Raw genomic sequence first — 6,071 nt, 5'->3', positions numbered from 1 at the left:
TACTCGGATATAGCTGGCTCTTTTAGGTACTTGAATATTTCCCAACTGTTCTGGTCCATTTACAGTTATTGCTTCTGTGAACATTGTAGCTAAATAGTCCCAACGTGTTACATAAGGCAGATATTGTATAATTGTTCGGTTTTCCGCTATTTTTTCCATTCCTCTGTGTAAATAACCCAATATCGGTTCACAATCAATAACATCCTCACCATCTAGAGTAACAATAAGTCTAAGAACACCGTGCATTGATGGGTGGTGAGGCCCCATATTGACTATCATGAAGTCCTTTCTTTTCGTTGAGATATTCATCAGGTTTTTGCTCGATTTATTCTTTTATGAATCGCTTAAAAAAAAAGTTCATCCAAATTCAAGATCTAATAAATCGAATAATTGAAAATTACTCTTCAATTTAACGAATTTGTGACTGCCGAATATTAAACTGATTGATTAATTTTTTATACCGTATTCCATCTTTCTTTGACAAATAAGACAGTAATCTTTGCCGTTTTCCCAAAATTTTACGTAAACCTGTTTGGGATGAGTAGTCTTTTCGGTGCAATTCAAAATGTGAAGTAAGTCTTCGTATTCTATTGGTAAATTTGAATATTTGAAATTCAACCAATCCCGGTTTTTTTCCTTTTTTTTCTTGTGAAATAACAGGTATAAATGACTTTTTTACCATAAAAAAATAAAAGTTTTTCCTTCTCCTCGATTTTTATAGATATTTTTATTGATCAGTAATTAGAATGACACTCATTTTTAATTTTTTGATAGAAATCCGAAATCTAATTTTTTTGATAACTGAAATCAATCCAATTGAAATAGAGAATTTAAATAGATATAGTATAAAGGAGACTAGTTTGATATATAAAAAAGAATTGTATACATTACATTAGATAAAAAAAGATAATTTTGTTAATGCTTTTTTTTTATGTATACATCATTGAATTAAAATCAATGCCATACCAAAATACGTGTATTTGTTTAACCTATGTATCTATCTATAGATAGATACATATGCTAAATAGAAAACAAAATTAGATTAACGAATTTTCACACGCGGATACATATGTATCCTTACTATACTGAAACGGCTTCCATTATGGGTATTAAACCAATAACGATTTATACAAGCTAAATCTTCTAATCGATATTTTGGCCAAAGAAAAATTTTGAAATTCATTAGTTTTTTTTTCTCTTTCTCATTTCTTTTTTTAGTCAAAACTTTAAAACAATTTTGGACTTTATTTTCATTATAAAATATTGTGTTTCTATGCATACTATTTATATTATTTGGATCTAAACAAATTCTAATTCTCAACTCTCTACGACGTCTAGCAGATAAAATGTTTTCAGGAACAAGTAAATTAAATTTCTCGTTTTCTTTGTTTTCTGTTATCTTTTGATCTTTTGTTCTTGTAATGTATTTATCAAAAAATTTCTTATTAACATGAATTTTTTCTGAGTATTTTTTATAAATTTTGCGTTTATTCTTATGAATTAATGAAAAACCCATCATTTTATACTTAAAAAATTGTTTATTATTTTTTCTAGACAGGCGAACTGGTTCGATAACAAATAGTTCTTTTTTCCTAAATTTATTATTTTTCTTTTTCCTTAAGCCTGAAAGAGTTAAATTCGTCTGTTTTTGAATCATCATAATATCTAGACCTAGTTCTCCTCTTTGAATAGAGGCTATAGTAATTTTTCTTAAATTTGTCAATCTAATAAGGAGACAATATACTTTTACATTGTTAAATATTTTTTGACCTAAGAAATTTTTCCAGTTTAAATGGAAATTCAAAAAATTTCTTACTAAGAATTGAAGTTCTGCCTCCATATTGTTCTTGGGTTTTTTTTTCGATGTTCTAAAAACATCTATTTTTTTTTTCTTTCTAGTAATATTCTTTTCACTAACATTTTTATTTCCTTTAGAATGTAAAAAAAGAGAATGTAAATAAAGTAATTTTATTGGTATAATTTGCGAGTTACCCCTAAATGTATTATAAAATATCACAAATTTGGAAAAGAACCAAAATTCCGGATTGCATATGGAACGATTTAGTATTTTTCTATTGATTCCCGTCCAATCCAAATATTTTCTATCCGGATTTATAATAATAGTATCTTCTGCTATATAATTCTTGATAAAAATATTACTTATTCTATCAAATAAGTCTTTTTTATATGTATTGTAATTAGAAGAAATCATTGTGTTTTTATTTGATTGAAATAGGGATCTATATCGATAAATATATGAGTCTTTCTTATTTGCATAATTCATAAAATTATAGGATAAAAGATCGTATTTATATTGTTTTCTAATTTTTTTTTTTAATGGGATTCCTTGTTGTTCTTTGTAAAGAATTAATGGGCTTTTTCCATATGAATCCCATTTGGTTAAATTTTTATTTTGAGTTACACCACATTTAGTGATTCTATTTCTCCATTTTTGTGATACTAATTTTGACCAGCTACTGTTAGATAAGTTATATTGATAATAATTATTCTTTAACCAATTTGTCCATTGATTTAGTTCAGAATTGAGCAGGTTATTTTGTTTTCTTTTAGAATGAACTATTCCTTGTGCTCCAAAAAAAGAATCCTTTATTTCATTTTTCAGAAAAAAAAAATTTTTATTATATTGAAAAAGAAGTCTTAACTTATATATGTTTATGTTAATAATTCGGGTTTGTAACAAATTTAAAAATACATATGGTTGTGACAAAAAGGAGACATCAAAATAATTATGTGAATTCGCATTCTTATTCTTATTATTAAAATATTTGTGTAATTTTAAAAGAAAGGGAATTATACTTTGATTTGTTTTATAACTTCTTTCTGTATTTGGTTCATTATCGTAAAGCCATTTATTTAAAAATTTTTTTGTTGATTCAAGAAAAAGTTGTAGCTGGATTTTCGGAATACAAATGATATATAGAAAGATATCTATGTATATTTTTTTCATCAAAAATTGAAAAAAAGAATGTGATTTTTTAGTTAAGCTAATATTTCTTCTTTGGAATATCTGCAAAATTTTTTTTTCGAATTCTATCCTTTTACTATCATAAATTTTTTTCTTCGAATGAATATTTGTCTCGCGAATTCCAAGTCCTCTTTTCTTTTCTTCTTTTTTCATTTTTTCTATTTTTTTAATAACTACTTTTCTCTTAGTATTGAGATCCTTTATAGATTTTTTTTTCAATGAAAAATTTGTCGACTTTATCGATTGAATTGAAATGGTTGCTTCAGAAATCATTGAATTATTCTTCCAAATTGTTGAATATTTTTTGTTTTCGCTCAATTCATCGAGTTTTGGGGGTTTCCTTTTAATAAAAAAATATTTTAAATTTAAAAATTCTTGTTTTTTTTTCGTGAGGAATACTATACTTTTTCTAATAATTTCAAGAATACTTTGGATGATCCCTTTTGCTTTTTCTATTACGATATTTAGAAACAGTTTGAATTTTTCACTTAAAACTTTTAGAACTAGAAAAGTGAAAAATTCAAATTTTTTCTTTTTTTTTTTTAGTTCTTTTAAAATGGGGTCGAAAAAGGAAAGTGGATTTTTCGTGGAACTAGAAAAAGGCAATTCAACTTCCATCCCCCAAACTGTTAAAAAACAAAAGTTCTTTTTTTTCTTTGAATTTTTTTTGTTTTCATTACATCGTATTTTAGATTTATGCCAAGGTTTTAGACGAAAAGGAAATAATATTTTTATCTGAATCCCATCTGTTAGCCATTTTTGCGGAAACTCTCTTTCGGATAATTGAACGCCGTTATACGTGCATTTAATATATATTTCTCTCTTCCAATCCATATAATCTTCAGACCATTCTGGAATTTGAAAAAATAGTATACGAATTGTATTTTTAATTATTATAAATGAAGGTAATAGAATATATTTCCTAATAAAGCATTGGGTTATTAATAAAACACCTCTTATTACTTGAGCAAATATAATGCTATCCCAGGCTTCTGCTATTTCTATACGTTTTCTTTCTGCATTTTCCTTTTTTGCTTCCTCCTCTTTTTTTTTCGGACTTTTTTTTGTTTTTTCCTCTATAGAACCTAAAATTTGAAATTCTGTCTTTTTACGAATCCAAATATTTAACATAAAAAATCTTTTCATTGATTTTAAACTATGAAAAGAAAAGAATATTGATTTTTCAATTTTATCCAAAAAAAGCGGCGAATGCACCCTTTTTTGAAAAAATTTCCAAGTAACTGTTTTCCGTCTTTGAGCACGGATAGATCCTTTGATTATGTCTCTTCGAAAATCCGATTGTTGGGAATAACGTCTTAAAGCCAATTCGTTTTTTTGTTCATTATTTTCAGTATCTCCACGATCACGATAAGTCTTGTATTTTTTAAAAAATTTATCTTTATTAGTCAAAATGACTACACGTTTGCCTTTTCTAGAACGAATTTGAGAATTATCTGCTTCAATTTTTCCACCTAGTTGTTCTAATTCGTCCATCAATTTGTATGACCACCGAGGTACTTTTTTACAGATTTCGTTTCTTTTAATAGACTTAGTGTTCTTTCGATTTACTTTTCTTTTTTCGTTCAAATCAGTTGTAATTGCATCAAATAATATTTTGATTATTTGTTTTTTTTCTGCGTCATAATTATAATTCATTTTTACTTGTTCAGGTTCTGTAAATAAATAAGGTACGTGCGAATTTAAGCTTGACACTAATGAAAATTGACTGATTAGATTAAAAAGAAATGTAGTTACTAATAATTTTTTATCAAATGTTTTTCTATTTTCCTCTAATTTTGGAGAATTACTATTATTCTTTTTAGAAATCTTATTATAAAGAAAGATATCTTGAATTTTATTTATAAAAATGTTATTTTTTTTGTAAGTTTTTTCATGTTGGATTGAGGTTGAAAAACCGTTTTTTATTTGTCCACGGAAGGGTCCGTTTAACAAAGGATCTTTTCTTTTAGTTAAATATTTTTTTTTAGTTTCATCATCACAAAATCGAATTCTATTTTCGAATATATCGAGAGAAATCAATTTCTTATCTATCAGTTTTGTGCGATTTATAAATTCATTGCTCAATTTGTTTATTTTTTCTTCATTCCTATAGTACGAATCATTATACAAATCATCAGAGGAAATTTTCTTTTTTGTGAAGAAATCTATTTTTGTTTCCATCAGTTTTTCAAAACTTGATAAATTTTGTGGATACGTAAAAGATATTTTTTCTCTTCCATCACGTTGATATGTATGAAAAAAAAATTCTGAAATTTCATTTTTTACCATGTTTTCAAATTCATTATTTTTTATATATCGAAATGGACGCTTCCATCGTTTATAATTGAAAAGAATATTTATAAGAGGTTTTTGTAACATATCTTTATCTTTTTTTTTTCCTTTTTTAGAAATTTCATTGCTTTGTTTACTTTCTAATACTAATAGTTTTTTATTAAAAAAGGGGAGAGGTGTTCTTCCTAAATAATATAAACAGGTAACAAATAAGAAAAAAGCAAAGATTTTAAACATATAATTTCTAAATTCTGACAGAATGTCTTTTTTTGATTGAATACGGACATTAGATTTAATCCAATTATTTTGCTGTATGCAGATTAATAAAAATTCAATCCATTTTATAAAAAAAGTATGACCTATTATCCAACCAATAAAACTACTTGTTAAAAATAGCAATTTATTGTTACATCGAAACAAATAAATATTGATGAATCTCATGAATATGGAACTCGGTAAGAAAAGGGGATTTAAAAATTGAAAAAGAAGATTCTGAAAGAATCTTCTTTGAATACTAAAATTACGTATTGAATTTGGATTCTTGTATCCATAATTCAAAAAGTTTTTTTGACTATTGCCGAAGAACTGAAATAAAAGATAGGGTATAGCTATGACAGTTATTGTATGGGGTCTACCCAATGCTAAATGCAAAGGCGCATAATAGATAGACATGAACATTATGAGCTGTCCCGTAATAAACCCAGTTGTTGCTGCTATTTTCTTCTCGGTTCCTTCTTCCACAAGTCTAGCTCGAAGAAGGAAGAGATAAGAGGGCCCTATGGAAAATGTGGTC

The sequence above is a fragment of the Vigna unguiculata genome, unplaced genomic scaffold (genome assembly GCF_037176805.1).
Source record: "Vigna unguiculata cultivar grain cowpea cultivar isolate G323 ecotype 2 unplaced genomic scaffold, ASM3717680v1 ptg000061l, whole genome shotgun sequence".
Taxonomy (NCBI): Eukaryota; Viridiplantae; Streptophyta; class Magnoliopsida; order Fabales; family Fabaceae; genus Vigna; species Vigna unguiculata.
The sequence above is the reverse complement of the archived record's forward strand: the minus strand, read 5'-3'. Positions refer to the sequence as shown.